General features: G+C 33.5%; 2 long non-coding RNA genes across 2 annotated transcripts; both read left to right on the top strand.

The window, feature by feature from the left end:
- The first annotated feature begins 2,869 nt into the window (after nt 1–2,869).
- Nucleotides 2,870–4,391, top strand: LOC147510906 (uncharacterized). The gene is made up of 2 exons (XR_015216897.1): nt 2,870–3,156; nt 4,192–4,391. It is a non-coding gene; the product is annotated as an uncharacterized LOC147510906 (long non-coding RNA).
- A 7,752-nt stretch (nt 4,392–12,143) lies between these two features.
- Nucleotides 12,144–12,754, top strand: LOC147510905 (uncharacterized). Its single transcript, XR_015216896.1, has 2 exons — nt 12,144–12,333; nt 12,451–12,754. It is a non-coding gene; the product is annotated as an uncharacterized LOC147510905 (long non-coding RNA).
- The last annotated feature ends 1,018 nt before the right edge of the window (nt 12,755–13,772 follow it).

Genomic DNA, 13,772 nt, shown 5'->3' with positions numbered 1-13,772 from the left:
GAAATTAATCAATTACAAAAAAAAAATGGTTGTATTAATAGTAAAGATTAATACACCATCCAAGAAATTTTCAATTAATCAATTACAAAAAAAACGAGCTGTATTAATAGTAAGGATTAATACACCATCCAAGAAATTTTCTACACCATTTTTGAAATTTTGAAACGCCCGTAGTCTTTTGGAATGACTTTTTACACAATATTATACTCATAATCAATTTGTAACATTCTCATAATTATGAATCATCAATTTACCCATCAATGTACCTACGTTACATTTTAGTCTTTGGAATTATCTTAATTTTTCCACAATTGTTGTTCTTCTTAATTAAAACGGTAAGCAAGCTATGATATGAGGTTAATTAGTATTCTCACATTAATTAGCACCATTAAAAGGCACCTCTAAAATGTAACCACTACTCAATAGTCAATAAAAATGACAATTTCTCTTAGACTAGCTCTTAGTTTTATTTGTTTTTGCCATTGCTTTTCTTCTCTATTTTTCATTTTTCATTTTATTTTCTCATCAACATTTTATGTGTTTTCTTCGTTTATTGCTTCTGATTAAGTTTTAAATTATTTCCATTTAATTCTAACTAATTTGTTTTAGTCATGTTAGCCTTTTTTTTTTTTTTTTGGTGTGTAACTTTGATTTTGGTACTTTTACATATTTTTGTGAAGCTAATGAATACTATTGGCAGGTTTAATGCATTTCTAAAAACCAAGGACAATGATATGGGGTTCAACAATATGACGTAAATTCCATTGTTAGTTTGTTACGTACGTTGTTACTCTGTTCACTCCATGTTGCATATATGGTATTACCAATGTTTAAGACATATTTGTCTTGATACGAATTATATATAACACTAATTAACTATGTTGTTGTTGCTTTAAAAGCAGTACGTACATGTTTCTTCATCAATTTTAATCTATCTCGAGATTCAAGAAACTATGGCTTCATGATGTTCTCAGAGTTGCTAACCATGCAAGGTAAAACTATATTTGTTCATTTCTCTTGTGACTACCCACAAATATTTGTGTATGTTTTTTTGTCGTGCAATTTTAACATTAATAGTAGCAATTAAACATCAACGATTTCTTTATTTGCTTTCAACTTTTTAGCATGTTTGAATTGATTTATTTTGTAGTTTCAATTTGTTGATGATGAAAGTGTCTAGGTGCAAGACAATATAGCTTGATGTACGTTTTTTCTTTTCTTTTCTTTTTTTTTTCTTTGATAAACAACTCGAGGTAGTTAGTATGCTGGTAGAAGCTAGCCATAGCCCATAAGTCTAACACAATGTTATTCACGGAAGAAGAATGATTAATGTTCTCCAATGAGGCAATGAGTACAATATTGGTTTTGAGTTCAATTTGTTTTCATTTCAGTTTGAAATTTTTGTTTTTGTCGTTGTTAAAAATTTATGCTTTTTCCTATTGAGCACCGTTGTGACTATCATTCATTCTTTTCACTAAAAACCTTGCTTGCAATCTCTCTATTGGTAATAATATTATTATTTCTTGACCATATCGATGTGAGTTTCTTTTGTATCAAGTAAGATCGTTGGGTACTTGGGTAGATTTGTACATCTTTTTCAACCCTATTTCTTAAATTTTGATTTTCTATGGTATTCCTATGTTATTGATATTTTATCATAAATTAATTTGCTTATTAGTTTATTTGACCATATCAGTAGCGAGTTTCTTTTGTATCAAGTAAGATCGTTGGGTACTTGGGTAGATTTGTACATCTTTTTCAACCCCATTTCTTAAATTTTGATTTTCTATGGTATTCCTATGTTATTGATATTTTATCATAAATTTATTTGCTTATTAGTTTATTAACAATAATTTCCCCCACCTACTATTATGTCTAATTTGTTCTACCCAAAACGGTTGATATTATAGTTATATAACTACTCAAGTTCATGGAGAATCAATTAATATATATAAATTTACAGGGCGGAACGTACAAAAAATTTAACGTTTATGTTGATTGCATTGCTTTGTGACTTTTAACAAAGTGGCACTACACGGACCTACTTTAATTTTAGACCTACTATTGCGACTCACTATATTTGGATAACGTTAGTTTGCATTGCAATACACACGGACACGTATCTCTATGTAAATCAATGATATGATTAGGACTTTTGACACATCGGTAGGTTCAAATAGTAGGTCAAATAAGTGGGTCGGTGTAGCATTACTGTTTTTAATACCCGACACAATTGTTAAATTTCAAGAGCATAATACAATGATACGATCTATTAGAAGGCTAGGAGCATTCAACTAGCTTGGTTATATATTTATCGTTTGTGTTGAGAGTACTGCTTTTAATACCCGACACAATTGTTAAATTTCAAGAGCATGATACAATGATACGATCTATTAGAAGGCTAGGAGCATCCAACTAGCTTGGTTATATATTTATTGTTTGTGTTGAGAGTTTGTGTTTATTTTCTTGAAAAGTTGCCTCGCAATGACCTCATCTTCAAGGTCCTTTTTCTTAATACTTGATCTTATTTTGCTGATGAGAAGATTGTCTTGAAGTTGTTGGTAAAAAAATATGTAACACAAAAATACAATTTAGCATGAAAGGGTAATATATTGAAAGTTAAAATTACATCACATGAAGAGGTACCAAAATCTAAATATAAAAACGATATAGCGTCCACTAAATTTACAATAATGAAATTTGACACGGTAGGGTACTTTAGAAAGACCATGCACTCAATTCTTTAGAAAGCCTAGCAAACATGTGGCGGTTTGTATTCCAAACGGAATCATTGAAGTTTCCTTTTTCTTTACCAGAAAAATTATTTGATTTTTCAAGACTCCCATTAGTGGCAGTCGTTACTCAACTCCCTCTTCGGCTTCCTCTCCCCGCCCCATTACTAAATCCAAAATTTTCTTTTTCTTCACCAGAAAATTAATTGGATTATTCAAAACTGCCATTAGTATAGTCGTTACACCCTAGCCTCTTTTGTTTCTCCATTTTCCTTTCCCATTCAATTCAATTATTCAATAGAACCACAATTCACGTATAAAACCCCAACTCCCCACTCTCTCTCTCCCAAGATCGGTGGTTTCCGAACTTGCTCAAACTCACTTGTTGTAACCATCCCCCATAACTCTAGAAGGGCTCTATAAGGTATAAAACAACTGCAATTTCCAACATCATTGTCTAAGTCTTCCTGTCTTCGTCAATTTCTTAGAACTAACTTTTTTCAATCATTGTTCATTGGGCGAATCTTAATTCCAATTTCAGAATTCGATTTGGTACTTGCAGAGTTTTTCATTCTTTTTCTTTTTATTAATGATACAATTATATAGTTCCAATTCACTTGGTAGGTTTTCTATTTTCTGATTTTTATAATTGAACAAGTTCAATGAATCCGATCATGTTTGGTAAGTTTTCATTTTCATTTCATTTTGAATTCAGCTAATTTTAGTTTGAATGAAACTATGCAAGCCTTATTTCAGGGTGCGAAATGGTTTTAGATTGCATCGTTCAACTTGGATAACTAATTAATAAACTCCTTCTTTTTCTTTTTATTAATGATACAATTATACAGTTCCAATTCACTTGGTAGGTTTTCTATTTTCTGATTTCTATAATTGAACAAGTTTAATGAATCCGATCATGTTTGGTAAGTTTTCATTTTCATTTCATTTCGAATTCAACTATTTTAGTTTGAATGAAACTATGCAAGCCTTATTTCAGTTCTTAAATGGTTTTAGATTGCATCGTTCAACTTGGATAACTAATTAATAAACTGATGCAGATTGTTTTGTGTTTTCTGCTTACATACATTTCGTAAAGACCATTATGGGAATTAATGGTTTTCGTAGATTTATTGTTTTTTTGGTGTTCTCGACTGTGAGTACAATATTGAGAACTATTGATGCAGTCTGTGTGCTCCATCTTACTTTTATAAACCACATGTCATCAAGGTGTTAAATATACTCAGTTTGTGAGTATATTGGAAGAAATAATAACTAAGTTTAGCTTTTTTGTTGCCTCAAATTCATTGGAGGTTATACTTATGCCAACCGACATGTATATGCAATGTTAGATGCTTTAGTGAAAACCAAGAAAGGTAGGTGATTCCCAAAGTTGATATGCATTGATTTGATTTTTTCTTATTCTGATATACTTGCATGCCGTTTTGTATATTGACTCCAGGTGCAAGTGACGCTTACAAGGAGTGTTGTGAAGGACTGTATGGACTTGGTGTTTCAAGTCCTCATTAGACTTCCTAATTAACAACTAGAAAATTCAAAGGCAAGTATGTTGGAAAGTGGTCCCAGCTCACTTTCACATATTATATGTTACTGATGCTTAATCTTGATCTTTTCTTGGGTGAAAATATTTCAATTATCAAAGAGAGGGTGTGATAGTTGAGACATGTGCTCCAATTCTATGTGAGCAAATGGACATCATGCCAGATCTGCAATGGTGCTGAAGAAATACAAACTTAACATAATATTTTAGTCAAGCCTTTATGTAAAAGAAAACATGTTTTAGTGGGGATTAACCCGTTAATAATGGTGGAATGATTTTGTAATGTTATTAATTTTGGTGTTAAATTTTCAGGGTTACGAGTCAAAGCTTTAGTAGATATATCTACCAAAGGCTTTGCGTGATAACTGACTTAAGAAGCAAACTCATGTGCTCGATGTCGTAGTCTGTTTTTGTTACGTTGAAGCATTTGCTTGGCAAAGAGGCTTTGTTATCTCAGCTACCAAAGAAAGTTAAGACACGATGGATCTTCATAATTATTTTTATCCATGCATGGTCAATTTGAGAATGTTTTTTTATTTTTTATTTTGCATGTTTGCAATATTAATATATTATTATTATGGCATGTAGTCTTTTATTTTGAGTAAACACATTTGAAAATAACTGGTTATTCATCTGGTTGTTTTCACCTTCACTCATCTTCGTCAACACATCTATTTTCACCTCCACTCATCTTCGTCAACACATCTTCATTCATCTCTCCCAATCTTTGCAACTCTCTTACCAATTCTCCTCTACTCATTTATTTATTTATTTTCTTATGCAAATCCTATTTTCTTTCATCTTCTCTAAAGTTATTGAGTTATGAATTGATGAAGAAGAAGCTGAAAAAGCCATTAATGGCTGCTACTAAAAAATTCAAATACTATTTAATTTTTTTGCGTTCCAATTCCACTGTAGTTTCGTTGCAGTTTTGTTAGATAGTTGATTATCCATAATTTTGTCGGTATTCCATATATTTACTCAAAATACCACTGGTGGTATGATGTTTCGTTTCGATTCTGTTTCGGTTATTGTATGATGTTTTGTTTCGATTCCGTTTCGGTTATTTGGAAAACTGAAATAACTGTCAGAATTCATCCGTGATTCCGTTCAAAATCACGAACTATGGGTGCACCAACGTTAATACCACAAATAACATAATAAGCACTTCATAACAAATTGTGTCGTAGGCACGGGTGATACCTAGTCTATTATAATAAAACAAAATGGCAAGACAAATGGTGGTCGGGATTTTCTAGGAATCTGCATTGGATGGGGGACACGTGTACGGTCTAGAGCATTTTGAAACCTCTTTTAGGCTTATTCTCAATGGAATTTATAAGCTCTTATTAAACTCTTATTACCAAAGTAAACGGTTTCACTTTGAAATCAAGTATCTCTCTCAAACTTCCAGCCCTTAATTATTATTTTGGTAATTAATTTGCAAATGTCAAGTATAAATCCCAAAAAATAGCTCAACTTTTCAATAAACTTAAGACAAAACACTTTTTATAAAGGAGTTATTACAAAACGTTTTCCTAATTCTAAACAGCAATCAGCAGTCTCACATAATTCCCTTCACGCACCTTCAGAGGCCACGATTGCAGCTTGCTCATAACTCATAATTGAAATGTTTCAAAGCCAAAACATTCTCATATATATATCGTAAATGGTATATAAAGACACTCTCAAACCGTCGAACTCCCCTCTCCATTCTCTCTCTCTCTCGTTGATTTTTTTTCTTTCTTTGCTTGATGGTTTATTTCTTAATTTCAGGTTATTCATGAAGCATTCAGTTGCACAATTGATCAAAGAATATCTCAGTGAAAGAAGCTATGATATTCACAATTTATTAGTGTTTGGGTGATTGCTTAAGGAATATTTACCTATCAATTCAAAATTATACAACCTCTTGAAAGCTCAAGGTGTTTTTTCTCAGGTATGTTCTTCCATAAGCATCTCACTTACTTTTCTTAATTACCCAAATTCTATTACATAGCAATGAAATTGCATGAAGATGATACTACCTAATCTCAAAAAAAAAATTTGTCGTGTTCCTTTAATAAGCATGTAGTATATACATTTTACTTAATTTGATTTTGCCACAGAAATTGTACATTTGTATGCGTAGATTGTCAAATGAAGGCCTATTGGTGTCTAACAGTGAGTTGTCTTTGCTTTTCTATTATTTTGTTTTAATACTACTGATTTCTTCAATTTAGATTATTCATTAGTAGATTTTTAAATTTCAATTCATTTGTGTTAAAGTTGAATATAGCTGAATACTTGGGTATTTAAGAGCATGTCTCCGGTAGACCCTAGCTAGGTAGATTTTGGTCAACGGACTTGATATCTGATGTTGCCTGAGCACAAAGTCCATGCTCATACCTTGCCCACCCCCAAGTTGTTGGAAAAATTAATGAAAATTTGGCTAGAGTAGGTCCACTAAGGCCAGAAGAGTGGAGCTAGATTTCTGATCCCTAAGAGCACGAGTGTACGTGCACCTAAACCTATTGTTGGCTTCAGGTTTTCACAGCAGGCAAGGGCCAAATTTGGACCCAAAATCTGATTGTGCAAAATGAAGTGAAATTATTAGATTGTGAATTGCCTGCTGAAAATAACATAACAAGGAATCCAACCATTGGAAAACCCACAAAATGGAACATGGTTTTAGTCTCCGGAACTTTGAATTGTCATCAGTTTGAGAAATGCGCATAGATTAAATATCTATGACTGAATTAGGAATGCTCATTGATTGAAATGTGAAAGCTAAAGCTTTAGAGTGCAATTGCAGGCGAAGTATTTGTGTCAAAGCTGAATACTTGGGTATTTAAGAGCAAGTCTCCGAGCAAACCCTAGGTAGGTTCTCACCACTTCAAGAGTAGAGGTGTACACCACAAATGATTATTGCTTTGCTATCCAATTCAATCCATTTCATTTAGTTGGTTGCGTGGTATGTTAGCTGGCTACTTTGTTCTATTTGCTATTGTTACATGAATTTAGTATGTGCACTAGAAACTCTAAAATGTAGAAGTGTATAATCGTAGCCTGTTTCAGTTAATTGGTATGTTTGCAACTTCTGTAATTTTTCTTTTGGATTTTCAGTATAAAATTAGTTGGTGTTGCCTCATTTGGTAAGAAAGTTTGTTTCATTTGATAACCGGATCCAAAGTATTAGAATATCAATAAAACAGGGTAGGCTTTACTGAAATTCTTTACGACCTGGTGTTCATAACATTTAGATCCGAAGACGTGCAAAGATATTTGCCTTCAGCATAAGCAATATCATCTTCATTTTCCGTAATTTCGTTTTCATGTCCTAAACTTATTTGCATTGTTATTAGGAGGGTACGCTTCAAGTCAAATAACTATGATTTGCATGCAGACTCATTGCCCCAAATCATAAGAGTGTACGAAGTAGGTGGAGAATGTTCAATGTTTACACAATTCAAGTAATACCCAAATTAATTTTGATGTAATGAGTAATTTTGGTGTGATAAGTAATTCATGTTGTATCATCATGTCTTTATATTTATAAGAGTAAAAGTCTCGAAACTCAGCTAATAACTCACGTGGGTGCACTTTTTCTTGGCATCAAATCAGACTTGGTGACATTGCCTCCACTGGGATCCTTTTTCTTTGGACTCTTTATGACTCCCATTGAAACTATCTGACTCATGTCTCTCACAGCAAAACAACCATGAAGAGCATACTTGAGAAAGTCACCACCATGGACTAATCATTTTCATAAACCCGGCGCCACTGTTATTGAAGAAATGTGACTCCTTCTAAAGCTCTTACCAAATAGCCTTTCCATCTGGATGAGTAACTTAAAATGTGATAGCGATGTGGCAAATGAGAATATTTAGGACTGGAGCATATCCATTTCCAATCTGCCCCATGATATTAACTTGGGCACTGAAGTTTAGTCTCCCTGGTGGGATCAACTTTGAAATTTGATGCAACAAACCAATTGGATTGAGATCTTTCACATCAACATCCTTAACATTGAACCCGACATGGCCTCCACGGGGGCTCCTAGAGAACTTCTTGATACATCTCATCAAACTTAATTTGGTCAGTCCAATGGGAGCAAAGGTCGCAACCATCACTACTAGGTACTAAGTGCCTAAGGCTGAGTCCAATGGTTTGAACCTCTAAAACACTAAACCATAATAGCACAGTATATGCGGTTAGTGGGATAGCGTTGTTCCACCCAATGGTTTTTCTTTTGTAGCCGCCACTCACACTGGCGTGTAGGAGAGAATTTTTTTTTTAGTAACTGCTGGAGAGAAAAAAAAAATTGTAACCGCCATTCACAATGGCGTGTGGCTTGAAGAGAGAAAAAACAAACTTTTGTAACCGCCATTCACACTATCGTGTGACTCTTTGTTCTGTTGGCCGCCACTCGTTTTGGCGTGCAGAGCATACGATATATCGTTAAAATTGACTGTATACATCACTACACCATAATAGCCATTTTCTAACGGGCCTAAATTTACGTTAGTAACGGTTATATCTGTTATACACAGTATGACGGATATATTCGTTAGTAATGGAAGCAATCGTTAGAAAATATCAATAATAATATTTTTAATATTTTTTAGTAGCTTGGTCACGGTTATTCTAACGTTTACATCCTTGAGATAAATACCCAAAAATAAAATAAATTAACAAAAAAGAAAAAGAAAGAATGACAAATAAATGAAGCAGGCAACATTGGCTTAAGCTCAAGTTCTATTTTCATTCTCTCTCTCTTTGTAAAACCTTTGTAAAACCCTAACTAGTTGAATCAATGAATTTTCGTCTCTCCTCGCAAACCCTTTCAATTCCCTCTCTCTGTTTAAACGAATTCAGAGTTAAGTCTAACCCTTTTAATTCCAACTCTCCATGTAATCGGTTGGAGGAGGAAGACAAACATCTCGATATGCTCACTTACTGTAAAAACCCTAACTTGATTGGAGGAGAAAGTCGACAAATCAGTAGCAGACAAGCCGGGTTAACGAGAGCTTGACGAAGGAAGACGAACTAGGTAAACTCGATCTTAGACAAATTTGTGTCTCCTCTAATTCTTTGCACGACCTAATTAATTGCTTTTCTTTTTGGGTTTTTAATTTGGGGATTAGTGTATCTGACCCCTTGCTAAAAGGAGGTATCTTTGAAATTTGAGGTATGTAACGTACGTTATCTGTCATTTTTCTTTTGTTGCAACAACTCTGGAATAATTAAACCAAGACTTGAAGAAGAACTGAAGAACTATATGTATGTATATTGAAAACAAAATGATGTGTTTGTATTGAAGGGTGGATTTTTTCATGCTGTGACACGATAGGGGTCTCAAAACACGACTAAAAAGTGTCTGAATTACTTAACTTTTATACAAGCTAAGGTTTTATTTTGATGTAGTAGTGTGAAGAATAGGTGTGAAATTATGTGAAGTTTCCTGGAATATTGTGAACGTAATTGTTTGTCCTTAATTTTTTGTTTGGGTGTTAAACCTGCTGACTCAACTAGTATTCTATATTAAACCAATGAGCTTAGTGTCAACCTAGTAGGATGAATTCTATATATGAGGAAGGTTTGATCAATACTGGATGACGCACACATCTGTAGAAATATATGCATTTATGTGAGATACATATTTGTATCACTAAGTTAGTTTCCTTGTATTTAAGGTTGTAGAGCAGATGACAACTTGGGTATAAATGAAGGTGACTTGGAGCAACTAGTAGTCAACCGGCCCTGGTTAGTTTTTCTCTTTTATCGATTTTAAATTAAACTTTTCATTTTCGTTTATGTCACTAACAATGTGTATTTGTTTGATGATTGCAAGGTTCACAAAATTATATTGAAACTTTATTGTTGCTATCTATCGCTATTTGTGATTACGAGAACTCGGTACATACTATCTATCCTTTTGCATTTTTTCTTATTTGACCAATATGGAGTCATGCATGGTATCCTTTTGTTTAGTTCGATTGAGTGCTTTGCTTGTTGTATTGTGTTTGTATCCCCGATCATGTGTAGAACCCCTTCTTCTTCAACTTGAGTTACTTTCTGCTATGTGCCCATGAACTGCTCATCAAAAATCTGTGTAACAATCTCAACATTAATTTTATTTGCATGTTACGGGTCCTTTGTTCGGTGCTTGTTCCCACGACACCATAACAGGGATATTTGGCGATTCATATTTGATTGGGGTTACAACATCATATCTTTTGACATATTTTGCTTAATGAAATTTTGATTGGGGATACTTGTTTAAATTTATTTGTGTATTTTTCTCCCTTTGCATCTACAATGTGTTAATTATTCAACACAAACGTGCTTTCTAAGTGCTTGATTTGTGCCAGATAGTATGCTTCACACTTGTTTATGGCGTAATTACTTTTGTGATTCGTCTAGTTAATTCCTTATGAAAGTTAACACTTGTAGGGAGTTGGTTAATTTATGGAGTAATGGAGAAGATGGTGAATAGGGTAGCCAATAGGGTGTTATGTAATCTTTGTAGTTGGAAGGGATCCATTTGAATGAAACCGTAGCATTGTACAGTGGCTGAATTTAGGCATTAAGTCATGCCAAAGTAAGTGTTTTCATATTTTTTTTCCCTTCACTTAGTCAAGTATTAATTCATGGCTGGCGTAGTTAGATCTAACTCTTTTTTCTGTTTTCCTAGAGGTGGATGGAGTTTTACCCGAAAACAATTCCCACCCCAAAACCGTTTCCATTGAAATTCCATGTTGAAGAATTATGTTAGTTTCTTAAGGAAAGGTGCAATCATACACAATAGGGTACTGAAAGTATGTTAAAATTGGTGCTAGAGATATTTTGACCATTCCCAAGGGGACTTAGTTGCAGTTATGGTTTGCCATCATTTTTTGATAAGTAATGAGTTTGCTCACAATCATTCCCTTGGAGGATGAGGTTACGTGCAAGGCTTGAGCCTGCCATTTGTTAAAGGTACCGAAGTTTTTTCCTTTTAATTTTTATCGTTCAGTTCTTCACTTTCCATGTTCCTACTTACATTGGTTTTAGACTTGCTTATTCTTGACATATACTCTTCTTATGGTTATTCCAAAGCTAACCGTCATTTTTTTTTATCGAAAGTACAGTTTAATCAAATATCATACTGATATCGAGAAAATGAGAAGAGGCCTAAAATTATTAACAAGCCACCTAAGTCTCTCTCTCCCAAATTATTCATTACATGAAAGGATAGGTGTATATACATACTTTAATTTACTAAATTCATTTCTCTTGATGGGGTTGCTTTGGAGCCAAACATGGTTGTTCGAGGGTTGAGTAACATAGTTCTTGGTTGTGTACATGCCCCCGCTGGAAGTTAAAATTTCATAGAGATATTTTAGAAGTTCTCTTAATAATATATTATCATTTGTAGGCGTAATTATATTAAATATATGTGGGGTTGCTGAATTGGAAGTGGGTAGTTTGTTGTTGAAAGGGATTCTCTTGTTGGGGTTGGATTGGATATTAAATTATTGAATTGATCTTTGGTGCAGATATAATGATAGTACTGATTTTCTTTGATCCTTTTTGTCTTTCTCTATTCTTGCTTATACATTTATTGTTGTGCGCATTGTTTGATACACTTGCCAAGATTATCTAATATGCCCCATATGCTGTTTAATCGTCTTTGTTTTTCTGCGTTGGTATTTTGGTTGTGTTGTGCTTGTTAGGTTGGGGGTTTGTTTCAGGGCTTGCTTCTTCATCGAACTACTGATTGCAAGTCTGAGATGGGTTAGGGTACAATAATCACAGTATGCCGAGGCTTTAGATATGATGCAGAAATTTCCTCACTTACATAATGATTGCTAAGGGTAGGTAAGTGGCTACTTTCATCAAATTTTTACTAGCTATAAAACAAATGACAAGCTTGGGTTTCCTTTAGGTTTCTTAAATAAGTGGTCGGCAATTCTGAGATTCAGTTTCGTGTTACTAAAGACAAATGCAAGGTTCTTGGGTTTGTGAGAAATTCTTGTTATATTGTTTCTTTGTTTCAATGTCAAGGACGGAAAACATTTGGTAAGTCTTAAATATCGTTTCACTTTTTCTTTGGCCCAAGTTGCATTGCTTATTAAAGGTTGTTGCTTTGCTGCAAAAATTTCTTAAATTTTTTATGCCAAACTATCAGTTCTGCAGGTGGTTGCAATTGTGGAGCAACCCCTTCTTTTACACGTGAACAAATCAATCTCTAGTTGAGGATAATATGGAAGACTGTTGAAAAGCTAGACTATGCAATTTGATTTTAGTTGTTAATGTTTGTTGATATGTCTATTTTGTATATGGTTGAAATGAATTAAGGAAAGAAGTAGAAATCATTAAGAGTAGGATTTGTTTATATGTATGTAAATTGGGATTTGGATTGGAAGCTTTGTTTCTATGTAAATTGAGATTTGGATTGGTGGCTATATTTTTATAATAATGTTTAATTGATTGGTGGTTTTGTTTATTGTTATTCATTTATTGATCAAGTTTGTACAATGTGATCTTTATAAGTGAATAATCATATGTGCTAGTGCTAGAGCTAGATGTGCAGGGAGGAAAACAATTTTACCCAGGAAAATAAAAATATTATTTTTTAGTTGGCTATACTTTACTAACGGATATTTCCATTACAAAAACAGTTACTAACAAAGTGACACATATTACTAACGGATATATCTGTGACATAGCAAGTAACTAAAGCGCGCTAAACTTACTAACACATACATCTGTTAGAAATTACAAATTTAAACAAGCTATCAATAGTTGGCTATTCGTTACAAAGAATTATAGTAACGGATATAACTGTTACTAAAATTAATTTCAGTAACAGTTGTATCTGTTACTAAATTTGGCCTAAGTGACAGTGACACCCCAGAGCTAACGGATATAACCGTTAGTAAAAATATAAGTAACGGATATAACTGTTAGTAAATGCCCTTTCTGGTGTAGTCCATAGCAAAACTTATACCAATAGCGTTAGCAGGTCAGCGATTTCACGTACCATTGGATCACAATTTACGTGATATTTAGTGTTTTGCCGCACCATTGGACTTAGCCTAAGTGGCACAATATACCATTACCACCTTACTAATCACGACTTTTTGTTTAAGTGGCAATCTCTTTTTAGAAGTTTATAAAAAAATGTATGTGTATATGTAGCCGAAATGTGAATAAGACATTGGAATATATACACGACTTTGTAAAAAGTAAGGATGTTATTGTTGTTTTATGATGGATTGGTGATGGAAGTAGGCAAGTAGTATAGCTGAATAACCAAACCCTAGGATTCTTAACACTGTTAACAAGAAAGCTAGACAAAAGTCTTTGGATGCATCAAGACTTGCAATGGAATGTTTATTTCGATTACTTTATTTTGCATTCGAGTGTTTCGATTGGGGACATGTGTATGGCTTAGATCGTTTTAAAACCCCTTTGAGACTAATTCTCAATAACATTTAAGTGCTTTTACAAGGGTT

Source organism: Coptis chinensis, chromosome 3 (genome assembly GCF_015680905.1).
Source record: "Coptis chinensis isolate HL-2020 chromosome 3, ASM1568090v1, whole genome shotgun sequence".
Lineage (NCBI taxonomy): Eukaryota > Viridiplantae > Streptophyta > Magnoliopsida > Ranunculales > Ranunculaceae > Coptis > Coptis chinensis.
This window is presented reverse-complemented; position numbering and strand designations above follow the sequence as displayed.